Genomic DNA, 23,832 nt, shown 5'->3' on the forward strand with positions numbered 1-23,832 from the left:
AGCAGTGGTGGAGGAAGCAGCTGTCCCACAGGAACTTGTAAGATAAGAGAAGGGAGCAGGTAAATAGATGTACATACTTGAAACACAGTGACAGATTATGTAACCATCACAAGACAGCTCGGCCCATGCAGATGTGCAAATGAGTCCTGAATGTCCAAGTCTGTGAGAAAATGAAGGATGTTGGGTGCAGGATGGCTTGTGTGGGTCCCAGAGTCACACTGGGACTTGTCAGAGCTGGCAGGTGAGGGGCAGAGGGAGCTCCAGAAGAATTTTAGGAAGAGTCAAGGCTCTGGATTTCTCAGAGGCAGGAAGCTGTCCTTTTTAGAGGAACGGAGAAGGTTCAGAGAAGGTAGAGGAACCAAGTATTTATCTAATGGAAGTGGAAGTCTTGGGAACCAAGTGAGGGAAGGCAAACACATTTAAAGTGCATGATACAGTTTGCTATTGTGGGTAGCCACGGAGCGACTGTCAGAAAGGAAACCACACATGGCACAAGGGAAGAACTTCTCTTACTACCTCTGGGAAGAGTGGCCTTGTTCTAGAAAAGAACACATATTCAGTACACAACACATTCTCAACACATTTGCCCAGAAACATGTCTGTCATGCAAGTGGATGGCACCATGCTGACAAAGTGGGAGAAGGTTAAGAATGGTTATCTTGAGAAGAGTCCAGAAAGAATGTGCAGGAGCACTTGCACTCACTCATTCCACACGGAAGGCCTTCAACGTGAGAACCAAGCTCTCCGCATTGTCCGGCAACAAGGAGTAAGTGAAAAGATTTCATGGTAGAGGACAGTGGGCAGAATCTGGAGAACACTGAAGAAAGGTTGGAAAGGTAATAATTTTGATAATTCACTACTTGATTTTTTTTCTTTGATAAACAAAATGCGAAATAGGAGATTGTGTTTGTCACGTGTTGTTGCCAGGTGGGGCCGATAGCTGGCTGTAATTCGAATGTAGTATCAGATGGGATACTGGGAAGTTCCCATGATGGGAAGGTTTGGGGACCAAAGGATTTTTTTCTCAGAGGACAGGTCATAGCTCAAGGTTTCTCTTCTGTGAACAGAGTGTGCTGCCTGAGGGGAGCGAGTCTGACAGGGGTGAGAGCTGCTGGGAGTTAGCAAAGACTCTTGCTACAGATGGGTGTGAAGAACTGGCTGACTGGTGGGTTGGCCACCTCAGAGGTCCCATCTGCTTCAGCCAGGGCTGCGTGTGTGGGTGTGGCTGCAGGAAGTCAGCAGCCCAGCACATTGGGGCCATGATAAACTCATGGTCCTCAGCCCCACATGGCCCACAGTGCTGCCTTGGCATGCCTCCTGGGTTTCTCGTCAGCTTTTGTGCTTGCTTTCCATGGAAAACGTTCTTCACAAACCCTCCTTTCTTCAGTTCTCCCCCTGCCCAGCAGATGACAGGCCAGTTTGTCCTCCTGGAACGTGAAAGCTCCCAGAGAGAAAGTGCTTCTGCTTCCTACCGTGAAATCTCAAACCTGCCTACATCCTCCCCTTCGCTCCTGTGGCAGAGAAATACAGTCCTCCGTCCAAAACCCCTCCCTTCCCCTGTGGCCTGAAGACGACACCTTCTGTCTTTCAGCACGTCTTAGGGTCTTCTCTCTCCTCTGTAGCATTATTAGCCTTTTCCCTCCTGGCACCTTTCATTGGCATTTAAAGGGGCCTCAATTCTCCCAAGTTAAAAAAAGCAAACTCCTCTCCACTCTTCCTCCCCCTCTCCCTCAGCTACCCCTCTTTTTTCTCCAGTTTTTCAAAACAGCTGTTCACCCTCCACGCCTCCATTCCCTCACCTCCCGCTCGTTCCTCAGGCCCGTACGTCCACTCTGGCTCTTGACCCTGTTCCTCTGCCAAAGCTGCTCTCCGCAAGACCACCAGAGACCTCTGTGTGACACGTGAGACCGTAGACATTGTCCAGGCTTCATTTTACATCAGTGTCCACGACCGGTGTTGACCCTTCCCGCCATTCTGAAGCAGTCTCCTCCCTGGACTTCCCATACCCTCCACTTTTCTGGTTATCCTCCCACCTCTCCAGAAGCTCCAGAGAAGGAATCCTCTGCAGGTTGCTCCGCGGGCTCTCTTTTCTCAGTCCGACCGTCACATGTTTCTATTCCTTGGGACTGAAGCCTAATTTAAGCCTTTTTCTTACTTTGTGCTCTGTCCCTGGCTAACGCTCAAGTAGGTGTTTAAATTTCTTCTGTAGTTAATTTATATATTTTTTAGAATGCTGGAATTTCAGATTTGGAGCTTAGAAATCATCTACTCCAAAATCTTATTTTACACAACAAAAATAGACCCACCGAAGGAAGTCATACCTGACCTAGTAGGTCAAAACTGATGTCTCTTCATCTCCCTTTACGTATTCCCCACCCTGACCGTGTTATGATCTACACAGAGGGCTTAAAAGATCCCTCAAATCCCAACTGTCCTTTTTTCGGGAAAGAAAATCATAAGCGGATCCCAAAATTCATACAGAAATGCAAGGGACCATGTGTAGCCTAAACCAGTCTTGAAGAAAGAAGAACAAAGTTGGAGTTACCAATTTCACAACTTACTTCAAAGAAACAGTAATCAAGCCAGTGTGGTGCTGACATGTGATAGATTTATCGTTCAAGAGAGTAGAATTGAAAATCCAGAAATAAGCCCATTCATCCATGGCTGATTTTCAGTAAACTTGCCAAGACCGTTCGATAGAGAAAGGATAGTCTGTTCTGCAAATGTTGCTGAGATGAATGGAGATCCACATGCAAATGAATGAAGTTGGATCCCTATCTCACACCACGAGATCCCTGTCTCACACCCTACACACAATGGAGGGGCTAAAACTAAAACTCTTAGATGGACACATAGAGGTAAATCTTCGTGATCTTGGATTATGCACATTTTCTTAAATATAACACAAAGAGCATAAACAATCAAAGAAAAATAGATAAATTGGATTATCCAAAGCAAAAACTTGTGTGCGTCAAAATACAACCTGGAAAAAAATATCTGCAAATCCTATATCTGATAAGGGTCAAGCATCCGGTATATATAAAGAACTCTTAGAATGCAACAGTAAAAAGACAACCCAAGTTTTAAAGGGACAAAGGCTTTGAATTGACAGTTCTCCAAAAAAGATATGTAAATTTTCCACAAACATGTGAAAGAGGCACAACATCACTTATCATTAGGGAAATGTAAATCAGAATCACAGGGAGTTACCATTTCACACCCACTTAGGATGGCTAGAGTAAGTTTTTAATAAGCAGAAAATAACAGTGAGGGTGTGGAGGAATTGGAACATACTTTGCCAGTGAGAATATAAAATGGTTCAGCCACTGTAGAAAATAGGTTGGCAGTTCCTCAAAACACTCCATCTAGATTCTGTTGGAGACCTATGTTCACACAAAAACCCGCACACGAATGTTCATGGCAGCATAATTCGTGATAGCTAAAGGGACAACCCTAATGTCCACCAAGTGATGACAAGAGAGACAAACGTACTTGTACTCTGTCCCCACAGTGGAATATCATTGAGCCATTTAAAGGAATGACGTCTTGATAAATGCTACTGTATAGATGAATTATGCAACATGGAAGAAAAGTCAGACACAAAAAGCCAGGAATTTTATGATTTCTATGATCCGTTTCTATGAAATGTCTGAATAGGCAAATCCATGCAGAAAGAAAGTGGGTTAGTACTTGTTAAGGGTGGGGCGAGAGCGAAACCGCGAGAGGCTGCTAACAGGTATGGGGGCAATGGAAATGTTCTCAAAGTAGACCGTGGTGCGGATTTCACAACATTCTGAATAGACCACAGTCCGCTGGATTGTGTACTTTCAAATGATAAATTTTATGTCATGTGGATTTTATTCAATGAAAATATGCAAAAAAGGAAAAGACCTTCAGAGTAATATTTAATTCCTCTACCTCTCTATCTTCCCCACCCCCATCATGATCCACTCCTACAGAGCTAGGCTTACTTGGCAACATCTTATAAAGTTCCTTTCCTCCCCATTCCCACCGCCATACATTTAATGATAATACCTAGTGGGACTAAGGGCCTTCTAACTGGGCCTCCTTCCTCGATGTCTTGACCCTTACTGATAGTCCAGTACTTCACAGCCAAATTCATTTGAGTACACTTTACCCCCAAAGCTCTTAAACCCTACATGAACCCATGCCTTGGCCAGAATGTTACAGGCTGTGACCAATTTACAAATGGCGTGTGGGCCAAGTGTCTGTCTATGACGTGGTTGGTTGCAATTCAGAACACATTTATACCGTTGGGACCAGAATTCTCACAGAGAGAGGTTTGATCCCCAGGCAACGTATAGGAGCACCATATGCAGTCGTCAGATAACTGAGTCCCGGTGGCACTAGAGAACAGAATCCCGACAACACAGTGTTTTGTGGGACTTGTACACCCAGCTCCAAGCTGCCAATGCTGGCTCCCATGACAAGAGCCAGGACTTGGAAGAGGGGCAACGGATGGAGTTGGCTGCCCTGAGCCCCTGCGGTGGGGTGAGCATCCTTTTGTTAGAACCACAGACCCTTCGCTGTGCCTGAAGTCGCCCATTCACGGCTTTTCCGCAGACCGCTGTTTCTTGATGCTTTTAGCCAGGACCTCTGCCCTTGCTCTGGGCCACTGTAAGACCACACACCTTCAAAGCTCCTGCACCATCCAGGTCTGGGCCCCAGACCTGGTGGGCTGGTAACTTGGCACCCCTTCAAAGCAGCACTCTCATATTTGTTCTATGAGGCCAGGGAAGAGTTGCTCTTTATATTAATATACAAAATAGATTCACGTAATACATAATCCACGCCTACTAGCGGAAGTGTCCTTATAAGATTTGGTGAACTGTAGCTCACTTGTCTATAGCTTTCATCCCCTTCTCAGGTTCTCCTGTCATTTTTTGAACAACTTCTTGGAAAGTATACAAACGACTTCATGTGTAAGTAAGAACACCTGTAGGAACCATGTCTTCATGCATTCTTGGATTCTGAGGTATCCACTCTCCACCTGCCCAGAGCTTAAACGAATTGCCTTTGTCACAAAAACTCAACCAAGACAGAGCAGTGAGGTGAAGACTGTTTGGCTTTACATTCACTTTGTTGGTTTTAATTCCCAGGCGAAGAGGTTGCCCTGTTGTTTACGTAAGCATGGGGTGTGCAAACCTGAGGTAATCGGCATCCTTTTGTAGTATTTTCCCAGTGATCATATTTTAGCCCCGCGTAATCCTTACCTGTTGCCTGACTCTGAACAATCAAACAGCTTTGGGAGGCTTATCTAAGAATTTTATTTTATTTTTTACTCAAATTACCTATTGGGCGGGAAGAAGAAAAGAGATAAGACATTTTCACTCTCTCTTTCTGATTTACCTTTTCTTCCTTAATTATGCAGGAAATGATGAGGCCATGCTGGTAAGAAAGCTGGCTTGGGCAGACGTCTGTTGTCCTGTGTGGCTCCTAAGCTGACGTCCAGTGCTTATCTGGTTATCCAGAGGTGACTTTTCATAGGTTTTAAAAAACCAGGAATGCTCATTCCCAGAGCACTCCTCGACAGAGTGCCCTGGCTGTTTCGTCTCTCAGCCTCTTCCGTGCTGGTTTCCTATCACTTGCTCTGTTCTGCTTGGTGCTTTTTGACATCTTCTGTTGGTTTTTGACCTGCATTGGAATGTTAGTGGCATCTGTCCTGCTCCTCACTGTTGGAGCTTGCCATTCTCCTGCGTCCACGTACATCCTACAGAGTCTCCGACAGGGAAGTTGCACACGGGTCCTGAGTCATACAGATTCCCTCCTTTCTGTCCAAGTGTCTCCTGTGACCCCGCTGTATTCATTCCAGAGAGCTTGTGAGGCTGGGCTGCCCATCTGATTTCCAGTTGTTTCTTGGGAAGGTTTGAATAAGCCTTGAACCTCTTCTGAGAAATCTTTCATTCATGTATCTGTTTGATTCCAGAAGCCCTGCATTCTTGCCATCGGGATAGCTCTGTGCTTTGAGCTGTGGTGGATATACATTTTGGGTGGGAGAGGAATTGTGAGGCAGGAAATGAAGTAGCTTTCTGGTACACAATTTTTTAAAAAAGTGATTATCAACCAAAAAAGAAAAAGAAGAGAAAGTAAGTGATTATCACTCTGATGAACCATTTTCTCTAATTCCTGGTCACGTTATTGCTGAGGAATCGCTCCAAAAAATGTGTGACTGGAGAGGCGAGCAGATTGGTCACAAATAGTTTTTTGCCTTTAAAGATTTTATATGTACTTGTGTGGTTAGGCCTCCCAGTGGATCCCACTCAACTGTGCCTAGGATGCCAGTATGAGGCACAGCATTAGCAATTCCAAAAGCCAATTCTACACAGTAAAAAACCACATATTTTCTGAGGCCTAGAACCAACTAACTTTGGTGGCCTAAGGACATGGCCTAAAGATGTGTATATTTTTAAAGAAACCACTCTAAAGAAGTAGTGTGCTGAAATGGGTTCCAGAGAACATCTCGGTTTGTTTATGGTGGGGAAATTAGCAGAGGACAGAAGGAAACCCTTGATGGCTGAATGGAACTCCCAGCCTCTAGACGCTCCCAGGTCTTTCGACCCCTTGGCTTCACAGGTTCTGTTGAAATATAAAAGGGGTTGTCAAGTTTCTAAATCTCAAAGACGTTAGATGGAACAGAGAGTTCAGAAACACCAGGCTACCCAACCGAGACTGGTTGTTCTCAATGCTGGTTGAATATATTTTGGCATCTCCAGATTGGAGCACCTTTCTGGATCTGTTTTGGGGGATTTTGGCCCTTAGAAGGACCAAAGAGCCATATCAGAAGTGGACATTCTAGACTCAGCCTGAATCCTGTATGTGTATGGCGAGAGCTTTAGGGGGCAGAGCAGAGAACACCAGTGGCATGGATTTCTGACAGTGTCTTGCAGAAACGCACCAGTTTTGTGTTTATGCCAAAGGCTTGCCCAGGCTTCCCCACTCAGTCTTTGGCTGAGAAAGGCTTCCATGGCTGTGAGATACAACTGCGCGACCAAGTGGGAGGGGGTGGAGATTTCCCATCTGGTGATGAAATTATCCATACCTAGAAATTATCCATACCTAGATCTTGATGATCACCTTGGGCCTTCAATAATAATTGGGTTTTGTTTTCCAGGTCTTACTGGAATTTTTGACTAGCCAGATTTGAAGATAAGCATCCTCTCAAGAATTCTTGTACTATGCCCCCTGTTTCCTTCCAGACTTAATTGAAATGGGATATTACTGCTTGACTTGAGTCCGGGCCTGTCTAGCAACCAATTTTGTGGTGTAATATATATCCAAGCCATCTAGTACCCAGACCTTAGTGTCCCTACACTAGAGATTTGCTCTTATTTGAAGGCTATAAAGGTCATAAACCTTATGCCTCTGTCAACGATGTTTCCTTGAGTAGAGGCTCTCACTGTAAGCCCATTTTTATTATGGCTGCTCTCTGGGGAATTTCAGGTGCTGTCTGATTCTAAGAAGGGACAATTTCTGATCCGTGGTTGAGAAATCACCTGGAAATAAGCGGTATATAGTGTAACTGTTGGGTTGAACCATATGGAAACACCATTTTTTAGGTCAAAAATAGTCAAATATCAGCAGTTCGGTATATTTTCATGGAAAAGAATATAAGTTCCTTGAGGTCAGAAGGTAACTTGTTCATTTTTGTTTGTACCCTTCCCTCATGGCATCTTAGCCAGTGCCTAGCAAAACTGTTGGAGAAATGAATGGATGGATGGATTGGTGAATGAATGGATAAATTAATGAATTTGGCCCCTGTTGGAATTGCTTTTGTCTAACTCAGGATCTGGATATATCCCCATATGCTGCGTCCATCTCCTTAAAATCAGCTGACCCTTCATGACACCCAAACTATGTTCTAGAAATGGAAAGCTGTCCTATAGTGCTCAAGCCCGTGATGTGTGCTGCCGACTGGGGAAGAAGCAAGTGAGGGGCTGAGATTATGAAGGGCTTTGAGAGCCATGTCCAGGAGTTTAGACCTTATTCCCTAGCCAGCTGGGAGTTGTCACTGCATTTTGAAGTGGAGGAGTTAGCTGAACATGTCTGTATTTTAAGAGGAAATGCTTTTCTTAACTTGATGGACAGAAAGCTAATATTGAAAAGAGAGATGTATTTACCTCTAAGAAAGGGATAATTTGTGTGTATTCAGTCCTGTAGAATCTTTGCCATAACACAGTATAAGCTTGATTACACATGATTAATCATTGCGGGTTGCCAGGGTGCTGGGTTTCTCAGCTGGAATGTATTTGTCAATCATACAAGGCTTATCGAGGTTGCAGAGCCATGTGTCAGCTAGAGAGTGGGTAGCTGGTGTAGTGGAATGTCATGACAATTAAGATAGTTGGTGGCAGGGACGCCTGGGTGGCTCAGTGGGTTAAGCCGCTGCCTTCGGCTCAGGTCATGATCCCAGCGTCCTGGGATCGAGTCCCACATCGGGCTCCTTGCTTGGCAGGGAGCCTGCTTCTCCCTCTGCCTCTGTCTGCCATTCTGTCTGCCTGTGCTCGCTCTTTCTCCCTCTCTCTCTGACAAATAAATAAATAAAATATTAAAAAAAAAAAAAAGATAGTTGGTGGCATCTCAAAGACACCACCTGGGGCTGCCGGAAAATGAACAAGCTTGGTGGGTAGCTGAGAGATTCCCTATGGCCCTCACTCTGCCCCATCCACAGCCTCGTCCTGCTTCCCAGGAATGTCTGGCCCATTGTCAGAGCGTCGTCAGAATATGAGGGAGACTCATGGCAGGACTATGAGTCAGATTTCTTTGGGTGTCATACGTTGCCCCTTCATCTCATGGTTGTATTTCAGATGCCGAGTCCTTTCAGAACTCTTTGAGACTGACCTGTGAGCCTGACATGATCTGTTTGCACTCCGGGCTGGGGCAGGTGCTTGACAAAAGCACAAATAAGAGGAAGTTTCTCTCCTTTGCTGCCCACTTTACTGGCCACCAACTCCCCCATCCCCGGGGTGACCTCTAAGCCTTTGGGTGTGCCATGCCCCTTGGGGGTGCAGAGAAGGATATCTTTGTTAGTCAGTCATACCAAATAACGATTATCTGATTCATCTGTGGAGCTTTTAGAAGTTTTTCATGTCTCATGCCAGCCCAGCCTTCTGTGACAACGATTAAACACTCGCTTTAGCGGGTGGTGTACCTGTTAGGTGTTGACTAAGTGCTCAGTGCCCAGATTCTGAATGTTGGAGCTGGAATTACCCAGTGGTCAGCGATCCAGGACTGTCCTTTCTCCTTGGAGAGGGGCACAGGGTGCCCCTGAATGAAGTGTCCTTCCCCGTGTTACCCAGCTCTTCTTACTAAATGAGCCAGCTGGCTCCGGCATTCTGGACTTTATTCCACAGCTCCATTGGTCCGGGCTTTCTTCATTCTGTTCATCAGGCAACAGCTTTCCTGAGCCCTTCAATTATAAACCAAACTGGGTCATCCCATTGGCTTTTCAACCTACCTAGAAGCAAGTCCATAGTTCTTACCTGCGACCCGGCCTTCTTCTGCCTCCTCTGCCTCCTCTCCCCCTGCCCTTTCCTGCTCACTCTGTCACAGCCATGGGGCTCCCTTGGTGACTAGGGACACAATGAAATCATTGCTGTCTCAAGGCCTTTGCACACTTTTGTCCCGCTTGGACTGTGCCTGTCTCCCATAGTTACACAGCCTTTCTTCATTCGTCACTCAGGGAGCCCACTCTGCTCACACCCCCTCATTATGATATACTCCATATTTATTTCTTTGTATTTTCATTCCTGCCCCCAATGTCAGCTCTATGAGCACAAGGACTTGATGTCTTCCCTGCCATTGTACTTCCAGCGCCTACCACAGCGCCTGGAGCATACAAGGAACTCACTAAACATTTTTGAGTCAATGAATGATTGGATTCCTATTATAACATAGAAGCCATGGATTAGATTCTTTTTTTTTTTTTTTTAAGTTTAGTTTGTCTCATATTTTTGGAGGAAGCATTTTGGGCTTTGCAGTGTTGTATGTGTCTGTGTTCATAAGGAACTTCCAAGTTCCATAGGGAACCCTAGAGGTCTCTGAGGGTTCCATGTCATTATTCATGTACCTGGAAAGCTGGTGGCCTTCTGTCGGAGGGTTTCAGTGGCATCTTACAAGAATATCTTGCAAAATCTCACACATGGCGTGCTGTTCCCCGTTTCTGTATAACACCCAGCCATTTTGCTCGAGTTACCGGCTCAGCCCCTGAAGGCACCTGAGTGTCCTTCACCTGGAAGTCAGCGTGGGCTGTGGGGATGGAGAGAAGGTGGAGCTCTCGGTGGAAGGAGGCGATGAGGGAAGGCTTCCAGGGACTAGAGAAGGAGGCAGTGGGCTTCCTGATGGGTGCCAGGCTTGGCCAGCCCACCGAGCAGCAATGACCGTATTGGACAATGGGGGGCGTCAGATTGGGGGTATTGAGTGCAAACAGGAGAGAAGGTAAGCCCCTGGACTGTCTCACACCTGTCACCCACCTTGGGAAGGGCAGCGGCCTGAGGCATTTCAGAAGGTCCTTCGACCAGCTGCAGGAGGGCCAGGGGCCTGGGTGATCAAGTCTCCGGATGGACCAAGCTTGCCAGCATTTGTACCTCAAGGAAGACAAGAGTGTGTGCGGGCATGAAGAGGCATCTGCCACGGGGCGGGGGGGCAGCAGGGGCAGTGGCCTGAGTCTCTGACCACCCAGGGATCAGTCACCTGGCACTCTGGTCACTGTGTGGGCAGCAAGCAAAAGCTGAGGCATAGGGCACAGAAATAAAGGAGAGGATACACGTTGGTTTCGGTATGAAAGCAAGATAAAAAGGAACGCCAGCCTCAGCTCCGCGTGCTCAGGCCTTGGAAGCCAGGAGAGCTCCTTTTGAAAGAATGTCTTCCTTTGTAGATCATACATATTTTTAAAGTAGATGGAAAGGTCAAGTACTTGAAACTCTTGTTTAAAGAGCCGGAATGTAAAGCTAGATTATGAATAGGAGTTTGGCATGATGCTGGCAGTCACAGAGGGCCACCCGAGGTCACCGCCTCCATTTCCCTCAGTCCCCTGGGTGACCAGGTGTGTCACCTGTGCTTCCTGCCATGCATTCATTCAGTTGGCATTACCAGGTTCCAGACACTGTGTGCTCTGTGCTAGAGGGACAGATTTGAATAAAACTTACGTCCAACCCACGAAGACCCCAGAGTCAAGCCAGGAAACAGGCAGGTGGACACACTTCCGCTTTCGAATTGGGGAGAGAGATGCACACAGCCATAGCAGAGCGGGGGCTAGGGAGGTGTTCTTCCAAGGGTCCTGACACAACAACATGGAGTTGTTCGGGCCTGGAATGTTTGTTGTGCCATAATGACTTCACTTCAGCTGTGGTTTTTTGTTCGTTTGTTTGTCTTTTTAATTTCACAAGTAACACATGAATATGTTTGCATCCTAAAAGAGTCACTCTGTACCAAAATACGTGGAAGGAAAAGCAAAAATTCACTTCATGCAATCCCACTCACCAAACCACAACTCCTCAGAAAAAAAACACGTTATTCATTTGTTCTGTGGTCTTTGAGACCTTCTTCTACCCACTTAGAACATGCAGACATGGGGATTCCTTATGGGGGAGAGGGTGTTTATATTTACATGGGATCCTTCTTCCTTCCATGTCATTTGATAACTTGCTTTTTTCCACTTATTCTGTCTTCAGTTTCCAAGCCTCTCCACAGCTGCCGTAAACGGTTGCATTAGTGTCCTGTGGGATGGCGGGGCCGTGTTCAGCTGACCCTGCCCGACTTAGAGTCAGCATGCTGATTTCCTTGAGCCCCATTAGTGTCCATCTCGTCCCCTGGGCTGCCTATAATTATGAGGAGCTGGTTTTCCTCCCATTAATGTCCAGCAGTTCATGCCCCGTTGCCACACCACGAAGGGCTTAGCCGTTTCATTTTTAGAATTCCACTTCCAGGAGCGGGAAGGTCAGCCAGGCTGGTGGAAAGGTTGCTGGGCGCCTCCCAGGGAGCATGAGGCACACCCAGAGAGAAGCTCCTCCTTGAGATTTAAGTTGCAAGGACGGGCTCTTGGGTTCTAGAATTTCCTTTTTTTTTTTTTTTTTTTCCTTACTGCAAGCCTGTCTCCACCTTGCTTTATCTGCTTTATCACCTTGCTTTATCCTGCGCAGAGGCGTCCCTAGGCTTTCATAGAAGCGGTGGAGTAAGGGATTGAGAGTTGACTGCTCCTCTTGGGGTCCTCCCTCCCTTCTCTCTCCCACCTCTGCTGGAGCTCTTAGACCCAGACTGCTGCGCGCTGAAGGAAGCCCCCCGCAGCTGTCCCCATGTTTCTTGCCATTCTGAACCCCTGAGGGGACCGCTTTTAAGAGTGTGGTCTCAGGACCAGCACGGTGCTGAGAAGACTTGCCCAGGCTCCCCACCTGTTTTACCGAGGATGCAAAGTACTGCAAGGAAAAGTGAGGATTGGGGAGGGGGGCACGTGGCTGGCTGGGTTGGAAGAGCATGTGACTCTTGATATCAGGGTGGCGAGTTCGAGTGCCACATTGGCTGTAGAGATTACTTCAACTAAAAAACCTTAAAAAAAAAAGTGTCAGTCACTGAGAGAGCATCTGCGCTGTCCAGGTGGCGGAGTCTCCGTGGCTCCCTGTCTCCATGACGTCATCCGTTTACACTCCCGGCCTCGCCCCTGCAGGCACTGAGTTTGAATCCCTGTGGATGAACTCCGGAGTCTGGGCCTGCCCTTGCCCCATAGAGTCTCTGGATCGTAAGAAACTTATTTCACCTCTCTGAGCCTCGGTTTCCTAATTTTTGAAAAGTTTCTCGGGATTCTCTGGGAAGTTAGTGTGAGGCCGTGTCTGTTTCGGCCCCTGGAAGCTGTCAGGACCAACACATGACCATGAGGGACCATTGGACTATGCTCGCATGTAACTCTTCCCGGTGGGCCTCCCGCCGCCAGCCCTTTGCCAGGACACATATTTGAGATGCTTTATCTGACCCGGTGTGTGGAGCTCATCTGCTCCAAGACAGCTTTCCTGACTTATTCCCACCCCCTTCTGAGGATGTAATATACGGGCACAGACGCTGGCGAATGGAAAAGTGCTACAAGATGTCAACACTGATAACCCGACCTGGTTCATACTTTGTCTCCCACCAGCTCTCAGGCCCCATCACCCCACCCCACGCTTGTCCAGCATTTTTCTGTGCTTATTTATTAGTCATTTCATGAGCAAAGACCAAGCTTTCCATTGTTTAGTTTCTCCCCTAGGATAGCTTCAGGTCCCCCTGGAGAAGTGCAGATAGATCAGCTCCTTCATGGGGTGTGTCCCTGAAAGGGGGACCAGGAGACGGTCTCGGGCTGCTGTCTCGGTTCTCCCATCTCCAGCTTGGGCCCTGGCAGCACCCCCTCTGGGCAGTTCCAAAGGGGGAGAATCGGTCCAGCTGAACAAGAAAGAAAACAGCAGCCTCGTCGGTGCACTCTGAACAGGGACGGAGACAAGTGGGCCCACATTTTGCGGTTTCCCCTGTGTACATGGCGGCAGGATGATCAGAATGCACTGGGAAGGGCAAGAAAGACTGGAATGCCGTTGGAGGGGGCGTCTGCAGCTGCAAGATGTTTTTGCCAGATGCAAACATGTTGGTCAAGGCCAGGCCTGCCGTTCACCAGGGCTGTCAGGGCAGCAGACCACCCAGGCAGTGGGGCAGCCAAGCTCCCTGCTCACAGGGGCTATGTCAGGTCGGACATCCGAGGGACGGGTCAAACCAGGGGTTCCCGCATCGGCTCTCTGCAGTGCAAACTTGCCTTCACCTCTGGGAGCTGAGTGGTTGCCCAGAATTTGGTTCTGTCTGTTTCTGGCAGTCGCTCAATTTAGAGAGAAATCACAGAAGCCTGTGATTCTGAAGACAGATGAGGGAGTCTGTACAGGTTCCTGCTCAGCCTCTGTCCTGGAGGGAGGCCAGATAAATGATATTCAACCTCAGAATCCAACTGGAACTGGTAGGAGATTGATTTGCCTTTTAAATCCTCTAACTCCACGCTTCGTGCCGTGAATGATTTGAAGCTGGGCTTCAGAAAGCAGAAGCACGACGTGCTCCCGGCGATTTCTTCCACCAGCCACGCGTCGAAGGAGTGATGTGCTGCAGTCAGAGAGGCCGTTGTGGGCGCCGGACGCACTTCCCAGTCGATGCCTGCTTGCGTTGGCGATGGTCTCCATAGAAACAGCGAGTGACTGATGTCCAGTTTCTGGGGACAGCACTCCCCAACCCTGAGAGCAGCTGTGAGGGCCTCCAGTTTCGAAACCTTTCTCCATTTCAGAAGTTCCTGGATGTCATGGCAGCATGGGAATGGGCTGGGAGGTTGGTGATAAAGCATCAGGGAGACCCGGGGGGATCCGTGGCAGTTGTGGAGGCAGATTTGTACGTAAGGGGGGCAGGAATGGCAAATGATGAATTAAGATGGTAACAGGGAACAATAGCTCTTTTTCATTCTCTCTGCCTACATGCATACACAAATCCACACACGTCTACACGTAGGTATCTCCATATGGACACATAACAGGGAAGAAAATGTGCCTCCTTATCTGCTACAGCCCTCATTTTTGGAGCTGGTCGTTGATACTAGAACTCCCGTGTCTCACCATGCGTCACGCTTGACCTTCACCATCTGCCCGGGGGTACTTGCTGCTTCATCTGATGGGGTATCTCCAGATTGTATTTCTGAAAGGTCTGAGTTCTCGGGGGTTCTGCCATTTTTAGTTGCCATGGTTTTCCATTAACTTTTACTATTGGACCTGAAATCACCCCCAGAGAAGAAGGGAGTGGATCCTCCTGTTCTAGGAAGCCACAGGAGGATTATGGGATGGCACCTCGAAGTTAGTGGGCCAGCCAGCTTGGCTGGGTGCAGTGAGTTGGATTTAACCAGATTTGGGTTTTGCGTGGCGAGTGTGAAAGAAGGAGGGGGTTGGAGAGCTGGGGACACGCACACGTGTATATCATGGCCCGCCCCAAGCCCTCACGGGCTGAGGAGGGAAGAGCAGGCGTCACTGGGGAAGGGGATGTGGAGAGCTGGGGAGGCCACTGGACTCCAAGTCGAGGAAGGTGACGTGACGTCACGTGTGACCCTTCAAATCCGTGCACCCTGCCTGAGTCGGTTCTCATAATTTGGAGCCTACACGAATCTCTTAAAGAGGGAGATTTCGTTTAAACAAGAGACGATTTGATGCCGAAGAACTTGGGACTCCGTGTCACGAAGGGCAGATCGTTGTCGTTGGTGGTGGTACCCCAGGAACCCAGCGGCCTGGGGGCCCATCACGATTCTGCCACTTCCTGGAAGAATTCTGCCAGGTTGCTAACCTCCCTGGGCCTCGGTTTCCTCTTCTGTAAAGTGGGAATAACGGTAGGATCCTTCATAGAGAGGGGGTGAGGATGAAGGAGGTAATACATGGGAAGCACTTAGAAATGTGCTTATTAGCATGTAAGGACTCCTCAGGTCTGTCTGGTGGGGTGAGTCCACTCCCCGTTCCACCCCAAAATAGGTGGAAGGTTCTACTTAGATTTTTTTTTTGTATAGGTTTGTGTCTGCCTAAGATAGAAAATTGTTTCTAGCCCCAGCCTCCGCGAGCTATGAAACAACACGCAGCTCACATTTACGAACGTGGCCTTTCAGTGCCTTTTTCGCCTTCCTTTTGCTGATTTCCATGTGTTCTGTAAATATTTCCCTTCCCCCTTCTTTTTGTTCCCTCTGAAGCTCTTAGGGTCTGCAGGTTTCTCCTGAACTCCTTTGTGTTTTGAGGAATCAAAACGTTAGCCACAAAATGGCCGCCTCCTCTTTCCCACAGCACCCCCTCACCTCACCCTTCCCAGGGGCCCGGGAAAGGCAGCCAGCTCCTCCCTCAATCTGACCAGAGATGAAGAACCAGTTTTGAAGCTTCCCTGGGAGAGGGATCCTTTCAGAGGGCGACTGGTCATGGCTCTGGTCAGGCTGTGGAAGGGGCTTCCCCTCTGCTCACCTCGTGGATCCTCGCTATGCCACCAGCTCTTTGTCACATGGAATGACAGAGGGGGTAGCTCCATCTCCGTTTGGATGGGTTTGAATCCCTCCTCAGCCGGGATAGGAAGAGCTGTATTTGTGGGACGTGTGAGGAACTACGCAGTGTTCGTTGTGGCTGGAACAAAGGGCCCCGCAGCGGTTGTGGGACGCAGGACTGGAGAGGTGGGGAGCACTGGATCTGGAGCCAGAACTACAGGCGTCATCGAAGCATCTTACCTTGAGATGTGAGATGAGCCCATTCTGTCCTTTACAAAGGGGGCCCTGTCGCGGGGTGTGGTACATGGAGCTGAGGGGCGGGGCTGGTGTGGAGGCAGGAGCCCCCGTACAGAGGACTTCACGAAGCTAACTGTGCAGTGAGGGAAACAGCATTTTCTGTTTGTTGAGCACCTACGTGGTATAGAGCACTTTGTATACAACATTACCTCATCTAAATCCTAGGAACGGCCAGAGCCCCAGCTATCACTGGCTCACTGTACAGAGGAACTGCTCGTGCTGGGGGAAGTTACCAGGTAGCGCAGGGTTTGGGGCTGAGACTTGAGCCAAAGCCCTCCCCACCCCCACCGTCTCCCAGCACAGCATTCTTCTGCCACCAGTACTCCCCTGTCTGCAGATAAGTTATGGAAGTTGGACTCAGTCTGTGGCTGTAGGAGTGGAGAGGAGGAGGGCTCGGGTTCATCTGACTGGTGGATAGTAAAATGACTGACAAATATGGGCCGGTTTGGTGGAAATGAGAGAGAGATGGAGAGACCAGTCGGGGCGGACACACTCAAGGCACTTGCCACGTAGCGCTGGTGCAGTGGTGACAGTGGTGGTAAGGGTCGTATTATAGAGTGTGATGGAGGTGGTGGTGGAGGTGAGGGAATGTTGGTGATGGTGATTGTGGTGATTGTGGTGGAGGTGATGGTGGAAGGGATAGTGTGGACACTTGCCCACGTAGGAGGCCCCCTGCCTGGTGTGGGGAACACAGCTGGGGTTCTGTAACCCTTGGATGACTTGGAGGAACTGATGGGAAGATAAAAGATTGCAGAATGTAAAATGGAAATGTTCTGCCCCTTTGAGTCGGTGTGAGTTTGTTATCACAAGCCTGACTTAGAAATACTGACTCTGTTGATGGCACGGAGCCTCCCAGAATTCTGTTAACGGTCCAAGAAAGCAGTGGGAGTGCCAGCGAGCTTTAAATAGCGATTGCTTTCCATAGCGCACCACACACCATCCGACGTGCTCTGAACGACGAGGGTGTGAACCTTAGCTCCTAATCACGCAGTTACAGATTAGGTCTTTTCTGGTCAAAAACCATGACAGCTAGATAACCCTCAAAAGAAGAGAAAGGAACAGAATAGAAACGAGTGAATACTGTCCTCCTCCCCATCACACCCTGGCTTTCCCTCAGCATTCTGAGACCTCTGTGCAGAGATGCAGACCTTCTCAGATACTTGAATTCTTTCTCCAGGATCCCCAAGATCCTGGTTTCAGTTTCTGCTGCAGTATCTCTGGGAGCAATTATAATGGCTAGTGTTACCTGTATCATCCTCTCAACATCTATGTGCCATTCCTCGAGTGGCATTTGTGTGTGGATTCCACTACATCAAGTAGAAGGATGCCCAGGAAGCCGGTGCTGGCTTGCAGACAGAGAGTCATAAAGATCAGGTGGATAGTCTTCTTTCCAGTGCCTGGGAGTTTTTGATCAGTTCCTCTGTGCCTTTTCCAGGGAAATGTGCAGAATCTTCCCAAAGTCTGTGTGTTGTTATAGTGAGTCTAAACAATCCTGGAACAACTTGGCTATCTAACTTAGAAATAAATAGATCGAGAGTGTGGACACATACGCCCATTTCTGTTCTGTGGGAGGGAGACGAGAAGCAAGCGGGCGAAGGAGGGACTCCTTCTCTCTTGGGTCTAAGCCAGGAAACGGAAACCTGGTCTCCCCGTGGCACCAGAAATTGGTGCCGTATGCAGGGTTTGGATTATGTATGTGTTTCTTTCTATGGGGCCTGTGACTTCTGCCAGAAGGAGCTGGGTCAGGGCGGGGCCGGACGCCCGCTAAGCCACTTGGTTATTCCTGCTCTTTGCTGCATACCCTCCGAGGGTTTTCTGGAGCCACTCTTTGGTGGTGACCTACCTCAGGAGCCCCTTCTCTCATCCCCCTTCATCCCACCAACCGCAACCACCTGGGTCCTCTGCCAGCCTTCGGAGCACTGGCTTCTTCCCACCAGATGGTCTCCACCCATGCCTTTCCCTCCACTGGGAATGCTTTTCCGCCTCGCCTTTCCATCCCGAATTAGCTAACTCCTTGTCATGCTTGAGGTGTCCGAAAAGGCATCCCTGAGCCACCAAACAGGTCTCAGTCTCTGGGCGTTCCAGGACCCACTGCAGTGGTCATTCATTAAACAGCAGGTTCCACGTTCCTTTTCATCCTGGGAGCTCCACGTGGGCAGAGAGCCTCCCTTTCTTTAAATACTCTTTTTTTTTTTTTAGCTTTGCACTAATCAGGTTTATTAGTTTGATAACTTTTTTTTAAAATTTTTTATTTTTTATAAACATATATTTTTATCCCCAGGGGTACAGGTCTGTGAATCACCAGGTTTACACACTTCACAGCACTCACCAAAGCACATACCCTCCCCAATGTCCATAATCCCACCCCCTTCTCCCAAACCCCCTCCCCCCAGCAACCCTCAGTTTGTTTTGTGAGATTAAGAGTCACTTATGGTTTGTCTCCCTCCCAATCCCATCTTGTTTCATTTATTCTTCTCCTACCCACTTAAGCCCCCATGTTGCATCACCACTTCCTCATATCAGGGAGATCATATGATAGTTGTCTTTCTCTGCGTGACTTATTTCACTAAGCATGATACGCTCTAGTTCCATCCATGTTGTCACAAATGGCAAGATTTCATCTCTTTTGATGGCTGCATAGTATTCCATTGTGTATATATACCACATCTTCTTGATCCATTCATCTGTTGATGGACATCTAGGTTCTTTCCATAGTTTGGCTATTGTGGACATTGCTGCTATAAACATTCCGGTGCACGTGCCCCTTTGGATCACTACGTTTGTATCTTTAGGGTAAATACCCAATAGTGCAATTTCTGGGTCATAGGGCAGTTCTATTTTCAACATTTTGAGGAACCTCCGTGCTGTTTTCCAGAGTGGCTGCACCAGCTTGCATTCCCACCAACAGTGTAGGAGGGTTCCCCTTTCTCCGCATCCTCGCCAGCATCTGTCATTTCCTGACTTGTTGATTTTAGCCATTCTGACTGGTGTGAGGTGATATCTCATTGTGGTTTTGATTTGTATTTCCCTGATGCCGAGTGATATGGAGCACTTTTTCATGTGTCTGTTGGCCATCTGGATGTCTTCTTTGCAGAAATGTCTGTTCATGTCCTCTGCCCATTTCTTGATTGGATTATTTGTTCTTTGGGTGTTGAGTTTGCTAAGTTCTTTATAGATTCTGGACACTAGTCCTTTATCTGATATGTCGTTTGCAAATATCTTCTCCCATTCTGTCAGTTGTCTTTTAATTTTGTTAACTGTTTCCTTTGCTGTGCAAAAGCTTTTGATCTTGATGAAATCCCAATAGTTCATTTTTGCCCTTGCTTCCCTTGCCTTTGGCGTTGTTCCTAGGAAGATGTTGCTGCGGTTGAGGTCAAAGAGGTTGCTGCCTGTGTTCTCCTCAAGGATTTTGATGGATTCCTTTCGCACATTGAGGTCCTTCATCCATTTTGAGTCTATTTTCGTGTGTGGTGTAAGGAAATGGTCCAATTTCATTTTTCTGCATGTGGCTGTCCAATTTTCCCAGCACCATTTATTGAAGAGGCTGTCTTTTTTCCACTGGACATTCTTTCCTGCTTTGTCGAAGATGAGTTGACCATAGAGTTGAGGGTCTATTTCTGGGCTCTCTATTCTGTTCCATTGATCTATGTGTCTGTTTTTGTGCCAGTACCATGCTGTCTTGATGATGACAGCTTTGTAATAGAGCTTGAAGTCCGGAATTGTGATGCCACCAACGTTGGCTTTCTTTTTCAATATCCCTTTGGCTATTCGAGGTCTTTTCTGGTTCCATATAAATTTTAGAATTATTTGTTCCATTTCTTTGAAAAAGATGGATGGTACTTTGATAGGAATTGCATTAAATGTGTAGATTGCTTTAGGTAACATAGACATTTTCACAATATTTATTCTTCCAATCCAGGAGCATGGAACATTTTTCCATTTCTTTGTGTCTTCCTCAATTTCTTTCATGAGTACTTTATAGTTTTCTGAGTATAGATTCTGTGCCTCTTTGGTTAGGTTTATTCCTAGATATCTTATGGTTTTGGGTGCAATTGTAAATGGGATTGATTCCTTAATTTCTCTTTCTTCTGTCTTGCTGTTGGTGTAGAGAAATGCAACTGATTTCGGTGCATTGATTTTATATCCTGACACTTGACTGAATTCCTGTATAAGTTCTAGAAGTTTTGGAGTGGAGTCTTTTGGGTTTTCCACATATAGTATCATATCATCTGCGAAGAGTGATAATTTGACTTCTTCTTTGCCGATTTGGATGCCTTTAATTTCCTTTAGTTGTCTGATTGCTGAGGCTAGGACCTCTAGTACTATGTTGAATAGCAGTGGTGATAATGGACATCCCTGCCGTGTTCCTGACCTTAGCGGAAAAGCTTTCAGTTTTTCTCCATTGAGAATGATATTTGCGGTGGGTTTTTCATAGATGGCTTTGATGATATTGAGGTATGTGCCCTCTGTCCCTACACTTTGAAGAGTTTTGATCAGGAAGGGATGCTGTACTTTGTCAAATGCTTTTTCAGCATCTATTGAGAGTATCATATGGTTCTTGTTCTTTCTTTTATTGATGTGTTGTATCACATTGACTGATTTGCGGATGTTGAACCAACCTTGCAGCCCTGGAATAAATCCCACTTGGTCGTGGTGAATAATCCTTTTAATGTACTGTTGAATCCTATTGGCTAGTATTTTGGTGAGTATTTTCGCATCTGTGTTCATCAAGGATATTGGTCTATCGCTCTCTTTTTTTGATGGGATCCTTGTCTGGTTTTGGGATCAAGGTGATGCTGGCCTCATAAAATGAGTTTGGAAGTTTTCCTTCCATTTCTATTTTTTGGAACAGTTTCAAGAGAATAGGAATTAGTTCTTCTTTAAATGTTTGGTAGAATTCCCCCGGGAAGCCGTCTGGCCCTGGGCTTTTGTTTGTTTGGAGATTTTTAATGACTGTTTCAATCTCCTTACTGGTTATGGGTCTGTTCAGGCTTTCTATTTCTTCCTGGTTCAGTTGTGGTAGTTTATATGTTTCTAGGAATGCATCCATTTCTTCCAGATTGTCAAATTTGTTGGCGTAGAGTTGCTCATAGTATGTTCTTATAATAGTTTGTATTTCTTTGGTGTTAGTTGTGATCTCTCCTCTTTCATTCATGATTTTATTTATTTGGGTCCTTTCTCTTTTCTTTTTGATAAGTCGGGCCAGGGGTTTATCAATTTTATTAATTCTTTCAAAGAACCAGCTCCTAGTTTCGTTGATTTGTTCTATTGTTTTTTTGGTTTCTATTTCATTGATTTCTGCTCTGATCTTTATGATTCCTCTTCTCTTGCTGGGCTTATGGTTTATTTCTTGTTCTTTCTCCAGCTCCTTTAGGTGTAGGGTTAGGTTGAGTACCTGAGACCTTTCTTGTTTCTTGAGAAAGGCTTGTACCGCTATATATTTTCCTCTCAGGACTGCCTTTGTTGTGTCCCACAGATTTTGAACCGTTGTATTTTCATTATCATTTGTTTCCATGATTTTTTTCAATTCTTCTTTAATTTCCCGGTTGACCCATTCATTCTTTAGAAGGATGCTGTTTAGTCTCCATGTATTTGGGTTCTTTGCAAACTTCCTTTTGTGGTTGAGTTCTAGCTTTAGAGCACTGTGGTCTGAAAATATGCAGGGAATGATCCCAATCTTTTGATACCAGTTGAGTCCTGATTTAGGACCGAGGATGTGATCTATTCTGGAGAATGTTCCATGTGCATTAGAGAAGAATGTGTATTCTGTTGCTTTGGGATGAAATGTTCTGAATATATCTGTGATGTCCATCTGGTCCAGTGTGTCGTTTAAGGCCTTTATTTCCTTGCTGATCTTTTGCTTGGATGACCTGTCCATTTCAGTGAGGGGAGTGTTAAAGTCCCCTACTATTATTGTATTATTGTTTATGTGTTTCTTTGATTTTGTTATTAATTGGTTTATATAGTTGGCTGCTCCCACGTTGGGGGCATAGATATTTAAAATTGTTAGATCTTCTTGTTGGACAGACCCTTTGAGTATGATATAGTGTCCTTCCTCATCTCTTATTATAGTCTTTGGCTTAAAATTTAATTGATCTGATATAAGGATTGCCACTCCTGCTTTCTTCTGATGTCCATTAGCATGGTAAATTCTTTTCCACCCCCTCACTTTAAATCTGGAGGTGTCTTCGGGCTTAAAATGAGTTTCTTGGAGGCAACATATAGATGGGTTTTGTTTTTTTATCCATTCTGATACCCTGTGTCTTTTGACAGGGGCATTTAGCCCATTAACATTCAGGGTAGCTATTGAGAGATATGAATTTAGTGCCATTGTATTGCCTGTAAGGTGACTGTTACTGTATATGGTCTCTGTTCCTTTCTGATCCACCACTTGTAGGCTCTCTCTTTGCTTAGAGGACCCCTTTCAATATTTCCTGTAGAGCTGGTTTGGTGTTTGCAAATTCTTTCAGTTTTTGTTTGTCCTGGAAGCTTTTAATCTCTCCTTCTATTTTCAATGATAGCCTAGCTGGATATAGTATTCTTGGCTGCATGTTTTTCTCGTTTAGTGCTCTGAAAATATCATGCCAGCTCTTTCTGGCCTGCCAGGTCTCTGTGGATAAGTCAGCTGCCAATCTAATATTTTTACCATTGTATGTTACAGACTTCTTTTCCTGGGCTGCTTTCAGGATTTTCTCTTTGTCACTGAGACTTGTAAATTTTACTATTAGGTGATGGGGTGTGGGCCTATTCTTATTGATTTTGAGGGGCATTCTCTGAACCTCCTGAATTTTGATGCTCTTTCCCTTTGCCATATTGGGGAAATTCTCCCCAATAATTCTCTCCAGTATACCTTCTGCTCCCCTCTCTCTTTCTTCTTCTTCTGGAATCCCAGTTATTCTAATGTTGTTTCGTCTTATGGTGTCACTTATTTCTTGAATTCTCCCCTCGTGGTCCAGTAGCTGTTTGTCCCTCTTTTGCTCAGCTTCTTTATTCTCTATCATTTGGTCTTCTATATCACTAATTCTTTCTTCTGCCTCATTTATCCTAGCAGTGAGAGCCTCCATTTTTGATTGCACCTCATTAATAGCTTTTTTGATTTCAACTTGGTTAGATTTTAGTTCTTTTATTTCTCCAGAAAGGGCTTTTATATCTCTCGAGAGGGTTTCTCTAATATCTTCCATGCCTTTTTCGAGCCTGGCTAGAACCTTGAGAATTGTCATTCTGAACTCTAGATCTGACATATTACCAATGTCTGTATTGATTAGGTCCCTAGCCTTCAGTACTGCCTCTTGTTCTTTTTTTTGTGTTGAATTTTTCCGTCTTGTCATTTTGTCCAGATAAGAGTATATGAAGGAGCAAGTAAAATACTAAAAGGGTGGCAACAACCCCAGGAAAATATGCTTTAACCAAATTAGAAGAGATCCCAAATCATGAGGGGGGAGAAAGGGGATAAAAAGAGGTTCAAAAAGGAAGAAAGAGAAAAAAAAAAGAAAAGAATTTAAAAAAAGAAAATAAGAAAAATATAA

At 46.3% G+C, this 23,832-nt stretch overlaps 1 protein-coding gene across 1 annotated transcript in view; it reads left to right on the forward strand.

Moving 5' to 3' along the window:
- The window catches only part of SLC35F3 (solute carrier family 35 member F3), a 375,560-nt gene that overhangs the window by 142,196 nt on the left and 209,532 nt on the right, over positions 1 to 23,832 (forward strand). The window lies entirely within an intron of this gene.

The sequence above is a fragment of the Mustela erminea genome, chromosome 14 (assembly GCF_009829155.1).
Source record: "Mustela erminea isolate mMusErm1 chromosome 14, mMusErm1.Pri, whole genome shotgun sequence".
Lineage (NCBI taxonomy): Eukaryota > Metazoa > Chordata > Mammalia > Carnivora > Mustelidae > Mustela > Mustela erminea.